This window comes from Sabethes cyaneus, chromosome 2 (assembly GCF_943734655.1).
Source record: "Sabethes cyaneus chromosome 2, idSabCyanKW18_F2, whole genome shotgun sequence".
Taxonomy (NCBI): Eukaryota; Metazoa; Arthropoda; class Insecta; order Diptera; family Culicidae; genus Sabethes; species Sabethes cyaneus.
The window spans coordinates 191374327-191390864 of NC_071354.1; the positions used below are offsets into that span (position 1 = coordinate 191374327).

Below are 16538 nucleotides of genomic sequence, written 5' to 3' on the forward strand. Positions count from 1 at the left end.
GTCAACGGCCACCTTTAACCATCGCACTACGGGAGAAAAGCTGACAGAATTTTCCCGTAAGGCCAATTGAAAGTTTTGTTGAGAAGAAATTTAACTACACTTCACACCGGTGTGCGTCGCTACTCACCGGCGATTTACTGTACAGCAGCCGATCCCACGTGGCCGCTAATCCAATTTGAAATTCAAATTAATTGAATCACCCAGACGGAGCCGGATCTTAAAAGCTACCGGCGGAGTATAAAACCGATACACCGCGCGACAAGGAAAATACCGGGAAGAGCTCCTGCAGCTAAGTTTTTATTTGATTAACGTGTCCGGGTAATGCAGGCAGGTAACAGGAAAGGCCATGTCAAGCGACCGGATGAAAACTCGGCATCGGCATCGAGTTCGGCCCGACGCGGTTCATTGCAATTCAAAGTAAGTCGTTAGATATTAATTGAAAGGACAACTCTCCTCTGCGTCCGTCTCTCTATTCAAGCGCAGCGCTTCCATATTTCGCCAGAATGGCAATTACTAAATGTTGACTATTCGTTCCCCAATTAGAACTTTAGGCTAAATTTGTTCGACGACGTATCGATAGACTTGCTCCCGATTGCAGTCGTTACCGAGGGGAATAATTTAGTTTGAAATTTCTTAGCAACTCCTGCTGAATTTATAATTTTTAATTAGAACGCGCGTATAAGCGACCAAAGCGAAACATCTTCTGAAGGATCAGCAGTGACTTCCCGAGCATACCGTTGTGAATCTAGTTATTTTTAATTTTGACAAGCTTTTCTTGATCTTGAACTTTAAATATTTCCCATTTAGCTGCATCCTTCATCCGGCGAAGCTATCTTTCGCAAGCCCGCATTCATGATCTTCACAGAAAACATGCTCAACGGAAACCATGCATTGTTTGAATAAACTAATTTCGAAATTATTGCGAACCATTGGAAATTTATCCACTGCCAGATCGAGTGAATGTAGATTAGGCGTTATCAGATCGGACAGTATGCTGAAACAACTTATTCCGATGATGTAAGAGAGAGAATTTCTATCGAACAACCAACCTACCGGTTAATCGGTACGATATTCAATTACATACGGCTATAGCAATGAAGAATAATTGAAGTTGAAAGTAGCCATCACAAAGCCGTTGCTTTGTATTTATTCATTTAAATTTATGTAAATAAATTTTCAATCAGCTTTAAATTAGTTTTAATGAATGAATGAATGAATGATGTATTATATTATATCGCCAACAGACGAAATCACTCCCTTGAGAAACAGTCCCGAGACAAATCCGAAAAGCCATGAGCCACAAGGAAATAACATAACAAGCTTTTCAAGTGTCTTCCATTGTTTTGCAAATAAAAACTTCTGCATTCTGATTGCATTCCTCAGTGCTGGAGGCGGCATGCATTTTCTTGATGTTGCACATTGACTTCTATACTCATAGAATTTCAGGAGCTTACATGTCACATTAACTGGTTACGAATTCCATCAGAGTTGAATTCAATTTTTCTCGGCCAAACCAGATCTGAAAACATGAAACTCAACAAGATTACAAAAGGGTACTTAGACATACCAAATCAATAATTTAAAATGAATTTCTCAGGAACTTTTTTTTCTAATCTGATATGATAAGGAAAACTGACAAATTATTAGAATAACTAAATTCAGTTATTTTACTTTTGCAAATGAATGTTTTTTAATATTTCCAAACAAAACGACAAATGACAAATGGTTGGTCAGAATATTGCACCGAAATGCATGAAGGCGGCATCCGAAATGACTATTAACGAGTGGCAACTAAAATTTTAGAATTTTTTCGCGGCCCTTATGCTCAACAACAAACGAGCTCAGAGAGAAATGAGAGTACGTATGTGTTAGCTCTGGCCTCCCTCTTTTTGTTAATATTTTTTATTTTGTTTATGCTTGCCCAGTTTTGTTAAAAATGACGTCGAAACAAGAAGCGTTTCGGGAGCACGTTGTACATTTCTACGAACTGCAACAGAAATCTCGGCAAAAAGTATACGATACAACATTTGAAAAGGCAAATATGTCTGTCTGTCTGTCTGTCTGTCTGTCTGTCTGTCTGTCTGTCTGTCTGTCTGTCTGTCTGTCTGTCTGTCTGTCTGTCTGTCTGTCTGTCTGTCTGTCTGTCTGTCTGTCTGTCTGTCTGTCTGTCTGTCTGTCTGTCTGTCTGTCTGTCTGTCTGTCTGTCTGTCTGTCTGTCTGTCTGTCTGTCTGTCTGTCTGTCTGTCTGTCTGTCTGTCTGTCTGTCTGTCTGTCTGTCTGTCTGTCTGTCTGTCTGTCTGTCTGTCTGTCTGTCTGTCTGTCTGTCTGTCTGTCTGTCTGTCTGTCTGTCTGTCTGTCTGTCTGTCTGTCTGTCTGTCTGTCTGTCTGTCTGTCTGTCTGTCTGTCTGTCTGTCTGTCTGTCTGTCTGTCTGTCTGTCTGTCTGTCTGTCTGTCTGTCTGTCTGTCTGTCTGTCTGTCTGTCTGTCTGTCTGTCTGTCTGTCTGTCTGTCTGTCTGTCTGTCTGTCTGTCTGTCTGTCTGTCTGTCTGTCTGTCTGTCTGTCTGTCTGTCTGTCTGTCTGTCTGTCTGTCTGTCTGTCTGTCTGTCTGTCTGTCTGTCTGTCTGTCTGTCTGTCTGTCTGTCTGTCTGTCTGTCTGTCTGTCTGTCTGTCTGTCTGTCTGTCTGTCTGTCTGTCTGTCTGTCTGTCTGTCTGTCTGTCTGTCTGTCTGTCTGTCTGTCTGTCTGTCTGTCTGTCTGTCTGTCTGTCTGTCTGTCTGTCTGTCTGTCTGTCTGTCTGTCTGTCTGTCTGTCTGTCTGTCTGTCTGTCTGTCTGTCTGTCTGTCTGTCTGTCTGTCTGTCTGTCTGTCTGTCTGTCTGTCTGTCTGTCTGTCTGTCTGTCTGTCTGTCTGTCTGTCTGTCTGTCTGTCTGTCTGTCTGTCTGTCTGTCTGTCTGTCTGTCTGTCTGTCTGTCTGTCTGTCTGTCTGTCTGTCTGTCTGTCTGTCTGTCTGTCTGTCTGTCTGTCTGTCTGTCTGTCTGTCTGTCTGTCTGTCTGTCTGTCTGTCTGTCTGTCTGTCTGTCTGTCTGTCTGTCTGTCTGTCTGTCTGTCTGTCTGTCTGTCTGTCTGTCTGTCTGTCTGTCTGTCTGTCTGTCTGTCTGTCTGTCTGTCTGTCTGTCTGTCTGTCTGTCTGTCTGTCTGTCTGTCTGTCTGTCTGTCTGTCTGTCTGTCTGTCTGTCTGTCTGTCTGTCTGTCTGTCTGTCTGTCTGTCTGTCTGTCTGTCTGTCTGTCTGTCTGTCTGTCTGTCTGTCTGTCTGTCTGTCTGTCTGTCTGTCTGTCTGTCTGTCTGTCTGTCTGTCTGTCTGTCTGTCTGTCTGTCTGTCTGTCTGTCTGTCTGTCTGTCTGTCTGTCTGTCTGTCTGTCTGTCTGTCTGTCTGTCTGTCTGTCTGTCTGTCTGTCTGTCTGTCTGTCTGTCTGTCTGTCTGTCTGTCTGTCTGTCTGTCTGTCTGTCTGTCTGTCTGTCTGTCTGTCTGTCTGTCTGTCTGTCTGTCTGTCTGTCTGTCTGTCTGTCTGTCTGTCTGTCTGTCTGTCTGTCTGTCTGTCTGTCTGTCTGTCTGTCTGTCTGTCTGTCTGTCTGTCTGTCTGTCTGTCTGTCTGTCTGTCTGTCTGTCTGTCTGTCTGTCTGTCTGTCTGTCTGTCTGTCTGTCTGTCTGTCTGTCTGTCTGTCTGTCTGTCTGTCTGTCTGTCTGTCTGTCTGTCTGTCTGTCTGTCTGTCTGTCTGTCTGTCTGTCTGTCTGTCTGTCTGTCTGTCTGTCTGTCTGTCTGTCTGTCTGTCTGTCTGTCTGTCTGTCTGTCTGTCTGTCTGTCTGTCTGTCTGTCTGTCTGTCTGTCTGTCTGTCTGTCTGTCAGTCTGTCTATCTACTACAGGCACTGCTTGGAGAGATTCCCATCGTACACCTGACGAAATTTGGGAGATTACGGTGGGCCGGCCACGTCGCAAAAATGCCGGATGAAATCCGTTCTCTTTAAGAACCGCAGCGGCACCAGTAATAGAAGGGCCCAAAGTGCTAGATGGCTCGACCACTTTGAAGCCGACTTGCGTGTATCGAGACATGCAACGGATTGGCGACGAGTAGCCCAGGACCGTGTACAATGGAGAGGAATTCGTGATACGGCAAGAGCCACCCCAGCTCTCGGCTGCCAAAGTAAGTAAGTAAGTAAGCTCATGGTCATCATGAATCAATAAATTTATAAAAATTCTATTGTTTGAGTTAGTCACCGTTCGCTTTATAATCTGAGTTTCTTGATATTTTCGGTGAATATTAGACCAATACTGTGTTTTCAGCGGACGTTTCGACCTACTATTCTTCGGTCATTGACTACGCATTAACACGTATATTCTCTACCTCGTCATCTATCTAACAGTTGACCGAATGAATAGTAGGTCGAAACGTCCGCTGAAAACACAGTATTGGTCTAATATTCACCGAAAATATCAAGAAACTCAGATTATAAAGCGAACGGTAACAGTTAGATAGATGACGAGGTAGAGAATATACGTGTTAATGCGTAGTCAATGACCGAAGAATAGTAGGTCGAAACGTCCGCTGAAAACACAGTATTGGTCTAATTTTCACCGAAAATATCAAGAAACTCAGATTATAAATTTATAAAAAGATTTTGAGAAATCACGGGTATAAAAATAGGGTAGCAAAGTCCATGAAAGGAGCAACATTGGAGTACTGTGTAAAATGTTTATTTTTTTTTATTGTAGGTTGTGGAAGCCACCAAAAATTTATCTTAGAGCCAGTTTTTATTGAAATATGCGCAATGATACGATTGTAAAGTCATCGTATCAGCAAGGCCAACAAACGGGTTTTTTTCCGGTCACAAAATTTTACACCAAAAGAATGAAAGCCTGAGACACTTTATTACGATTATCCCGCAAATTTTATTTTTACATTCTTGCCCCAATCCTATCAAAAAAACTCATGATATATGTAATATCATGCTCGATAATCTTTGTATTCACTCAGTAGCGATTGGCCGAATTTACTCTAATGATGTTTGTACTGATTGAACTTTTATCCGCAACACAAACAACACCTAGAACATTGACCGACCAAACTTTCACAAACGAACCTCATATTAGTCGTTACCACTTCCAGTACAATCAGCTGTTTACAATTCCAGTTAGTCACTCAGCATTAATTTTCCGTAACGCGTGTACAGCTTCGAAGCTTCAGTTACTCGTGAGAACCCTCAACGGCTGAGACAACGGCTCTTGACCTAGCTTACTCTCCGTGCGAAGAGTATCGTGCTGCATACTATATTCCATCGAAATTGTTGCTCTCGATTCAATTCGACAAACTGACAGCATTCTGCTCCAGCAGGGAGGCTGCAAACGAAAAAAAATGAGACCAACGATTAGAAGCTCTCCGGAGGAGCAGCTGATGTTGCAGCAATCCTCGAGGCTCACTTGTCCATGGTTCAACTTTTCAGTATTGCGCCATCAGTCTTGTATACCAATGCGTTCGCCTGTTGCTAGTCTCGACGAAAAAAAAACGCCACACCACGATTATTGTGTCCGACGCGTCTGGCACAAATTTTAAAAGCTTTCGATTGAATGGCCGTGGAAAACTGTTTGACAGTTTATTCGCTGCCTGCGTTCCATTGGAGTAGCCGATTGCGGTCGATTTGTATGCAGCAGGAAACTCTTTGGGAAATTAGGGTTAGGGAGATGTAGCCTATATGGTGCACACGAACTAGTGAGACATACGTGAAACCAGCCCGGTACCGAAGCCGACGCGGTAAACTTTGCAGGAAGAAGCTAACGAGCCGTAGTTCGAGCCCGCATTCAGCAGAGCAGGCTGCTGGAATGCCGGTTGGACCAGCAATTGATTTTTGCCACCCACAAAATGAAGCTTTCATCACACGCAGCTACATTATTGATACTTCGAAACGCGTGCGTTGTGTGAAAATGTACTGTCGATGATTGATGAGCTACTGCAGCGCTGATTGCGGAATTCAAGAACGCGATATTGTGTCCCGTCCCGATCAGATGTAGAGAAATTCACGGAACCATAGGAAAATTGTACGCCTTCTCAATGGGGCCAATTATTTCCCGGAAAAGAACTCGTGGTTGAGGGGTGACGTAGCAAACTCTACCGTACCGTACCGTACGCCGAATGTGAACAGGTGTACAGGCTGTGCTAGAGTTCTATTTTGATTCGTTGGTAACAGTTGCGAAATATCTATAAATACTGCATCAATCAGCTGTAGGTACGAGTAGCTATCACCAAAAATTTTGCTCTCACACCTGCGCGCGGAGAAAGCCGGGTACTGGCTCAATGTTCGGTTATTAATGATAATTTTGCCAAAGTACTTTCACCGAAATATTTTGGTAATAACTTCCATGCTACCGGCGTTACCCTTACAGCACTCCTTCTGTGTCACTACAAAATTCTATGACGATTGTACCGAACCACTGTTGTTAACCAGCGCATAAACTAACTAAACTTGGGTTCGAGCTTGTTAAAAATTACACTATTCAAAGATGAAAATATTATACCACCGTTTGGAGGCTGAAAGGATTGAAATGATCGACCTAGATTTTTATTCGGACCATTGATAATCGCTCGAAGCTGCTCTTCGAAAGCCTATTTTTATGGCTAGAGAGCTGCATAGACCCGTTTTGAGCTTTCGGATTTCGTGACACTCGTCAAAAATTCAACCACCGTCTGCTTGTTAAATCTTTTCATTCAAATTCCTAGACGTGTGCATAGTCCATGGATATAAAAAATGGGCAGGTGGACTGACGCTAAAATCGGCCGATACATAACTCCGGCGGTTATTGCACATTATTTACGTTTAGTGTTCTACTTGGCTCTGATAACTGCATTTTTGTAAACTCCGTAATTGAACAAAATCTATTTTCATGTACAGTATTTTTATAGTCGTCATTTTTTATGGCTTCCGATTCGATAACTAAGCGATTTTTAATACAAAGGTTAATCACTGAAACAGAGGTCACATATAGCAACCGCACTAGCAATTTTAAAATTGGTTGAAAAGCACGACTCATTTGCCATGGTACTCTCTGAACAGATTTACCAGCATCCATTTTTGCAGGTTTTAATAATAAAATTTGAAAAGTATTTTTTCTGTGCCATTCACCAGTAGTTTGACTTAGCATAATAGATAATAACATAGAATAACAGGCGCTCTGTTTAAAAAACTGTTAAAATCGAGTATTTGTGGTGAAACAGAACCGATTTTGTAACCTCTAAATATCTTCAAGGCTTGTGCTTGGGCTCGGTTTGGGTTGAGCTTTGGGTTGGGCAAGGCCTCGGACTTTTACCTAAACTTGGATTTTTCTTCTTAACTTACGGAGGGCGCAGCTACGAATCTAAGTCGAATTGCCGCTGCTGAGGAGGAACATCAGATAACGAGACGACACGATAACGTAGACGATAACGTAGGCAAATTCTGAATGCTTCAATCTTATGCAAAATTAATTATATAAAGATGACATATGTGATTAATTTTTTTCCGTGTCGACATTTGCTGTGAACATGTCGTGAGTTTTATATATATGCAACTTAACTTCTACTTCTCCTTATAGTTTACCAACCTTACGGGTGTTCTTCAAGGTAGCAATAAGGGATCTCTCCTGTGTGTGCTTCAGAGGCTTTTGTATTTGTTTGTTAATTAGAAAAAAGTGGTTTGTTATCAGAATCTCGAAATGTCAAATAATAACTTTCTTCCGCATGTCCAGTTCAGTCGTCTTCAGCTATCAAATAACTCAGCTTCCCAGCAAACATTTTCATTCGTATATCAAACTATCAACAGTAACATTAGATGATTCAGAGCGAGACGGCCACAGCGGCAACGCGAGTGTTGCCTGCGACCTACCGTCGGAAGCGCCGGCCACTGCAGGGGGAGGGGTCAGCCCTCCGTAGAGATCACCTCTATCTAGGTTTATTTATTTTCCTAGGTTAAGGTCAACCGAGAATAGGTGTTCCGCAAAATGGTATTCGGCGAAATGGTTTGTAATGATGGCGAATATTTAAATGCTATCCACTTTATTTTATCAGGCTAAGCGATGAGGGGAGTTATTTTCTACTTTACTGTGAGGAAAATTTGTATATTAAAACACTCATGAACTCCCCAGAAACTTGAAAAACTCGAGGTTGTGACAAAGGTCATCCGAGATCCACGATTTATGTACAACACAGTTTAATTTGTGTCAGTGCGAAGTTTGTCGGGTCAGCTAGTCTCTAATAATATAAAAGCCTTCATGCTCGGTCTATAACGAAAACCCTAGCACCGAACTAGTAACTAGTCCATAAAGAACTTCCGGTTTAATAGGGGGTTTGTAAACTGTCAGCTTCGAACGGTGGTGGCCCACTTGAACGCGCGCGGTTATGTCATTTGAACCTCCTTCTTTCATGTATTTGGACTGCGATTCATTTACTTTTAGCCCAATCCTTCTAAAGTCTGCTTTCAGTCTGGCGTAGATTGCCTCCGCCCGGCTCTAAGTTCCTGGCTATGATTTTAAATTCATCTGTGAAGCCTAGGAGTTGGCTAGCTTTGGTAAAAACTGTTCCTCTCGTTTCAACGCCCGTTCAACGGAACACCACTTCAAGAGCGATATTGAAAAACGCATAAGCACAAGGCATCACCTTGCCTTGACCCTTGCTGCGTCTTGAAGGGACTTCAGAGTGTCGCTCGATCCAATGTAGTTTTGATCAGTCGCATCAGTTCGTCCGGCAAACCGTGTTCGTGCGTTGTCTTACATAGTCTGGTTTCGACTGTATCGTATGCTGCCTCTAAGTCACTAAGATGTGATGCGTGGGCACGTTGACTCCAGACATTTTTGTAAGATTTGTCGCATGGTAAAAATTTGGTCCATAGTTACGCGGGTTCCATCTGGATAAAGCCCATCTGGTAATTCCCTATGAAAATTTGTGCTATCAGTGTCAGCCGGCGTAACAGGATCAAGGAGAATACTTTATAGACGGCGTTTACCAGCGTATACCGCGATGGTTACAACAGTCAAGCCGATCGCCCTATAGATGGGACAAACCACTCCTCCCGCCCACACATCCGGTAGCCTCTTATTCTCCCAAATCTTGGAATTAACCCAGTGTCGAGACGTTGCCAGCATTTTGCGACCATGTTTATAAAGCTCTGCCAATCGGCGGTCCTTATCAACGGTTTTGTTGGTCTTCAGCAACCCGATGTCTTGTTTGACTTCTTGGAGATCAGGTGCTGTGACTGTTTTTCACGGGCACTCCTAACATTATAAGAGGACTACGGCTACCCCCTGTCGGTCGCCTCGCGCTTTATTGGACAGAATCAATATCTGCACCCCATAGAGAACGTATATTCCACCCGCGTTTTAGTAATGAGTATAGACGTTGTCATGAAGAAACTGTAACGGAATGGATGACGATTTGCTAAATGTAGAATCAAAATTAGCGATAGTTTCTTAGTTAGTAGTTTAGGAACATTCGCTATCGCTACACCCGCATGTTAATTACCAATATAAATCGAATCTAAAAATTTATTGAATACCGCAATCTATTACGACTGTTTGATACGCAAATTTTAGTCTACCGAATTTTTTATAAACTCACAGATTTTATAGACGATGATTCAACAAGAACTCCTTCAAACATTTTTCAGTCTAATGCCCTCTAAATTTAGTTTAGAGTAAACCTATATCCCGCACCACCCCCGGCAAAGCACAATCGAACAACAATTGTATTACATACCTAAAAATCCTTCTTTGATGCATCATCATACTGGGTGATGAGTGAGGTATCGGCACCGTTATTCCCCAAGTTGTTTAGAATTCATTCTTTTGTCATTATGTATCACTATCCTGTACATCTTCGATTGTTTTATGACTTCGCTGTGTTCACGCTCGAGTGTGAATTACCAACGACAATAATAGCAACAAGACATCGAACCACCGCTGTAAAATAAGCCACACCTTTTTTTCGCCGTCTTCCATTCTACGTGTTTCGAGTGAGACGAGCAGCAGCAGGCAGCAGCAGCAGCGAAGAAGAAGAAGATTGCATGCTATATAAGCAGTGCGCGCAATGCGCAATCCATTCAGTGTTTCAGTGTTTTTTCACATGTTATTTTAAGCTTGAAAAGCAAATAAATGGAGTAGTTTTAGTTTTAAGCTAGTGCTTTCTTCACATCCTCTGAAGACGTCCTGGGAAGTAACTGTTGTATATACAGTTCACTCCACTGGCATAGTGTTGTTGCAGTAGGCTCGCAGCCGAAATCGTCCTTTTTGGGACAAGAGCCCCCCACTGGTTGAGTGCTTGCTGTCAACCGACTTGCGGACCAAACCCGTCCTTTTGAAGATAAGAATGAAGAGTGAAATGGTTATCCGCAAGTGCCTGAACAGAACACTCTTTTTTCGACGGCTTCTAGCTTGAGCGACACCGTTCCTTTTCGGTCTTATCAAGATATGTTTGCTCATGCCGCAACAATGCTAGGAAGTCATTTCTTTCCATCCCGAGGAGTCTACCACGGATCCGACACACTTGATATTTAAATGAAGAAATGTTCAAAATAATGGACAAATTTTTGCTTAAATTTCGTTTAAAAGAATCATATATTTTATTCATTCCTCCATATCCAGGCGTCCATTTTGACAGATTAGTTGTTAATGCTAGAATGTTCTCTCTTAAAAGTATGATTTCTTTTTCAAGAACATACGATTTTAAGAAAGATTTATGGCAGCATTGTTAAGATAAATCTCTCTTACAGATGAATGTCGTCAAAACTATTATCAAGTTGTAAGGAACCTAAACAACGTCGTTTTTAAATGGGATTCAAGTATCATTTATACAGCCGCTTATAAAGAGAATTACACTTATTGATAATGCAGTTTTGTGAGTGTTTCTTCAAGTCTTCTTCAATTATACTTCAGAACTGTTAATCAAATAAAATAAAATTCACCTTAGGAAAACCTGATAGATTCTGTAATGCTCTGATACAACTACTATAAAAAACAAATAAGGCCAATTTGCTGTTGGATTGCTGGTTGGAGTTACAGCTATCTGCGAAGTCTGTCGTTTAAAAACAGAAAATCAAGTTTCAAAATCGGAATGTAGCATCTAGGCTTTAACGGGTGACAACTAAAATTTTGGAATTTTTTTCTCAAGCTGTCAAAAAAATATGTATCTTTATACATGAAGAAAATCTGATTTACCGAAATTAAAGATACATTATCCATTGCTGAAAAAAATTAGTTGACATTTGAAAACGGTCCGTAATCGGCTTTCGTTTGACGTCGAAACAGGAGCGTTGTACGGCCATCATGTCAACTTTGCGAATGCATCTCTTGATTCTACCAATCAACTGTTTGCAATTCGTGGCTCTCCAGCTATTTTTGTACACCAAGGAACTCAAAATCCCGAAGAAATCTTCGATTGGGGGCACTGAGACAGGTTTTTGGGTAAAAATGGGATCGAATGAGTATTCAGGAACGATTGTGTATTTTTGGCGTAATGCGATGATGCTCTATCCGGCCAAAACACGTACACGGTGTTCAAAATACCGTTATTAAAAAATAAAATAGGCCATTTAAACGGCAAATGCCAGTTGGTTTGTATGGCTATCCTACACATCTGAGCCAATTTGTAAAAAAATCGATCGACGAATTTATGAGTTACGTCCTTTTGAAGTTTTAAAGGGCATATTGCTCATATAAAGTAAGTAAAAATCTTCAATGACACTTCCAAAATAAACGTAAATCACAGCCAGTATTGATTTTGTATGCAACATATGCCCATTGGCGACCATTTGAAGAGTTTTACACTATATTGAGACTAACCGGAAATGTTCCGGATTAAGTTATCGCTGTGGGAAATGGTCAGTATCGAACATGAACAATGACTTATCATGCGACACCTCAAATTACGCCAGAATTTAAAAACTAGATCAATCAAAGTCAGACCAACTACCTATCGCCACTTTGGTTATATCTGGACAAGTTCAAGGGTCTTCCGGGACAATCCAGACAAGTGGCCAGTTTCGTCCGTGAACAAAAACTTATCGTGCGGCACCTTAAATCACACTAGAATTCTATAACTAGATCAATGGAAGCCAAATATGCTATCTAGGGTCAAGTTTGGTCATATCTGGACATGTTTGGGGGACTCCGGAAACCCCTAGGAAATTACCCGCCTCGAACATGAACAAAAACTCATCTAAGGTGTCGTACACACTAAAACTTTTAAAATAGATCCAAGTAAGCCAAATTGAGTACCAAGAACCGCAATGGCCAATTCCGAACATGTCTTTATTATCAAAAAAAAGTACCACATTGTGTTATTGACTTCCCTAAGGGTTCCCGGAGTCCCCCAAACATGTCCAGATATGACCGTACCTGGCCCAAGGTAGCAGATTTGGCTTCCATTGATCTAGTTATTGAATTCTAGTGTGATTTAAGGTGTCGCACGATAAATTTTTGTTCATGGACGAAATTGGCCACTTGTCTGGGTTGTCCCGGAAGTCTCCGGAACTTGTTCAGATATAACCAAAGGGGCGCTAGTTAGTTGGTCTGACTTTGATTGATCTAGTTTTTAAATTCTGGCGTAATTTGAGGTGTCGCATGATGTCATTGTTCATGTTCGATACTGATCATTTTCCACAGCGATAACTTAATCCGGAATATTTCCGGTTAGTCTCAATACAGCATAAAACTCTTCAAATGATCGCCAGTGGGCATATGTTGCATACTAAATCAATACTGGCTGTGATTTACGTTTATTTTGGAAGTGTCATTAATGATTTTTACTTACTTTATATGAGTAATCTGCCCTTTAAAACTTCAAAAGGGCGTAACTCAAAAATTCGTCGATCGATTTTTTTACAAATTGGCTCAGATGTGTAGGATAGCCATACAAACCAAATGGCATTTGCCGTTTAAATGGCTTATTTTATTTTTTAACCGTTATGTGTTCGACAAAAAAAACACCTTTAAGTGCTCGACAAGGGTACCCGGGTACCCACAAATTGAAACGCTTGTAACTTTGGCAATATTTGACCGATTTGGACCATCTTACCACCTAAAGATTTAGGAACTTATCCACTTTCAGTGGGGTTGCGACAGAACCGGAAGTGGTTCATCTGGTTCCCGGAAATCCGGTATTCCGAGAGTGTGTTCCGGAATTAAGGCACTTTTTAAGATTTTTGATGTAATCATAGTAATATGGGTATCCAAAATTCCTCAAATGACTCCGAAAGGTCATTTTTCATAGTTTTAAAACCGTATAATGATTTATCCTCGGAATGGCCATTCTAGGACAAGTTCCCGTGGGACCTCCTGTGGCCACAGAACTGTTTGGCTTGCAACACTGGCAATTTGGGTCTCTATATTCATGAAATTACTCCGGAAGGTCGTTTCTCATTGTTTTGACTCTATCTGATGATTTTGCCCCGGCATGGCCATTCCGGAACATATTCCAGTGGGGCTTCACAGTGGTCCAAAACCACATAAACGTGCGCATTACAGTTTTGAGTGGGAAAACTTGATTTTAGGTTTATGAAGGCTTTGGAAGAGTTTCTTGAAATTAAAAGTTCTATCGTTTGATGGAATTCAAATTTTGATTAATCCCCCTAAAAGTGAAATAAAAATTTTATTTCCTTCAGTTTCAATATAACACATTTACGGGTTCTGCAAGGTTTTAGAGCATATTATTACAAGAATTTTTCCAGAAGACAGTAACCTTCTATCTCTTTAGTGAAGATAGAAAAATTCTTTTCAGCACTTTTTAGCTTTAATTCCGGAACACATCCTCGGAATACCGGATTTCCGGAAACCAGATGAACCACTTCCGGTTCTGTTGTAACCCCACTGGAAGTGGATAAGTTTCTGAATCTTTAGGTGGTAAGTTGGTCCAAATCGGTCAAATATTGCCAAAGTTACAAGCATTTCAATTTGTGGGTACCCGGGTACCCTTGTCGAGCACTTAAAGGGTAAAAAATTTCGAAGCTCCCCCTTTCCTCCCCCTTAAGTGCTACATGAAAACTTATTTTATAAAAAGTTGTAATTTAGCGAGTTCTGAGATGTCACGGAGTCTCAGTATCCTGGGTCGAAGAAAACTTTAAAATTTCTTACTTTGAAATCTGAAAAGGTACCCGGGTACCCTGTCGAACACATAACGGTTAATAACGATATTTTGAGCACCGTGACGTATTGTCCATCTGCATGATGTTTTTGTAGAAACGGAATCAAAATTTTGTTCAAACATTCGTCTGGTGCATCTTAATTGATAAGCAAACCAGAGGGCTTGTAGTTGAAGAAACGAGAAAGAGAACGATGTCCTTCTGCGTCCATAATTTTGGCTGGTCTTCCACTACATTGCTTGCGAATAGTTGTTGAGCATCTTGGGATATGGTAAACAGTCGAAGCCGCAACATATTCGCTTTTTAAATGTTGTACCGTGAACTTTTTCCCGAAATTTCTGTGGAAATTCGTAGAAGTGTTCAACGCGCTCGCAGAATACTTCTTGTTTTGACGCCGTTTTAAACCAAACTTGGCAAGCATGAACAAAACGAAAAATACTGACAGAAAGAGGATAGAAAGAGCTAACACATACACACTCTCATTTCTCCCTGAGCTCGTTTGTTGTTGAGTATAGGGGCCTCGAAAAAATTCCAAAATTTTAGTTGTCACCCGTTACTTTCACTGACCGTTCTGGAGGAAAATTTACCCCCGATAGTCGGGAACCATTTAATTTGATTGAATTTAATTTAATTTAACTCTATTTATTTTTGTCTAGTAGTATGAAGGTAAACTTATTTAAATTCACTACCTCCGAATAATGAATATAGCAATTGGCCTGGAACTTCTGTTGACCAATTGCTGTAGCCCAACGCTGAAGTAAGCATTTCAAGTGTCCTATTTTATTTGCATCTGTAAGTAACCAGCATTTTCGCAGCCATAGGCCTTTATTTCAAGATTCTATAAGAGTTCTGATAAGATTGTGTTTTACAATAAGCCCCCCTGATTCCCATTTTATTTTATTTTCTCTTACTAAGACTCTTGGAATTCATTGCAATCGTTTCGGAATCATTTTTTTGGTTTTTAGAAGTATTGAGTACATTTCCTTGCAAACACAGTGCCTCCTATGGGGGTGGGGGAGGAATTATTCCTGTATTATACAGGCTTAACAATGCTTTGACTTTCTGGAGAGGTAAGAACATTAGATTCGATTCTAGAAATATTCACTCTTATTCTGCGAGTCACGGGACTCAAGACAATTGTCATTCGTCGTGAGCCGCCAAGGCGCGACGAGTCGAATTGTGTGCTGTCACCTAGGTGATAACCGTGTCACCTAGGTAACAAAGCCCTGTCACCTAGGTGACAATTGTCACCTCATTCGCGGTGACTCCAAATTAGTCACGTCACTACTACTGCTCGCTCGAGACAGATGTGTTGGGTATCTGTGTGGTTGACAAAGCTCGCCCATCAAACTTGGCAAGGAAGTGGACGCATGGTGATCGTTTCGTTACAGTGACAACTTTTACTGCTTTAAGTGTTATAGGTAGGGCTTAATAAGACGACTCCACTAATTTTTAAGAATCAAAGGACACTTTTTTCATTTTTTGTATTCGTCCACGCCGACTTTGCAACATGTTCCACAGAGAGCAATAGCTACATACAAGGGATTAGTATCAGATCTTTCCAATTCCACTCGTGAATTTGAAGTCCGGAGGGTGGATCTTTTCATAAAATTAGATTTTTACGGTAAACTGTTGTTTTTTCTCCGGGCATCTGGGAATCAACCGCTAGCTAAATAGTGAAAAAACAAAAACGAAAAATAAGAGGAAATGGAATAACGATAAAATATATGTTTTAATGACGACACAACAACAACAACCAGCGGTGTGCAAGCATTTCGTATTATCCACTAGTCGCTAGTGAATTAATGTTGAAAGTACAATTGCTAAATGATTATGTAATATTCTTGAGGATAAACGAAGAATATTTTTTCTACGACCGTGGTGTTAAACCATATGATAGTTTATAGTTTATAGTTGATTTACTCACAAAAATACCACTAAGACTACTATCTGCTCTATTCACGATTCGATCAGATGAGGTGCACAAAAGCAATAAATAATTTAAATTGAAATGCTGCAGTCAATTTTTTATTTAGACATTCAAGCTCGTTAATCCCGTAATCTAAAGTTACTCACTTTCTTATTTCATTGAGACGCTCCATAGATTTGAAAACCTATTTTATCACATGGTTGATCGGTCTTCGATTGATATATGTATGGTTCCGTGTATATCTCCCGGAATAAAAATTCCTATCATTTCCGTTACGCTGGGTAGACGGACGAAATAAAAATTCCGAAATCGGCGTGAATAGCTGATTCAACCGGTTTCTCGTCTTTTTTGTGTTATGTCGGCACAAGGTATAATACTAGATAGATATGTACATGTACTGGGACGACTACAAACATTACCTTCGAATGTTAATGTAAAATTAAAATCCCCGTCGAA

The 16538-nt window shown here is 41.0% G+C and overlaps 1 long non-coding RNA gene across 1 annotated transcript in view; it reads left to right on the top strand.

The window, feature by feature from the left end:
* The first annotated feature begins 305 nt into the window (after positions 1-305).
* Positions 306-16538, top strand: part of LOC128738098 (uncharacterized) — a 45813-nt gene continuing 29580 nt past the window's right edge. Inside the window, exon 1 of the long non-coding RNA XR_008412073.1 lies at positions 306-417. This is a non-coding gene — a long non-coding RNA (uncharacterized LOC128738098). The remainder of the gene's footprint in view (positions 418-16538) is intronic.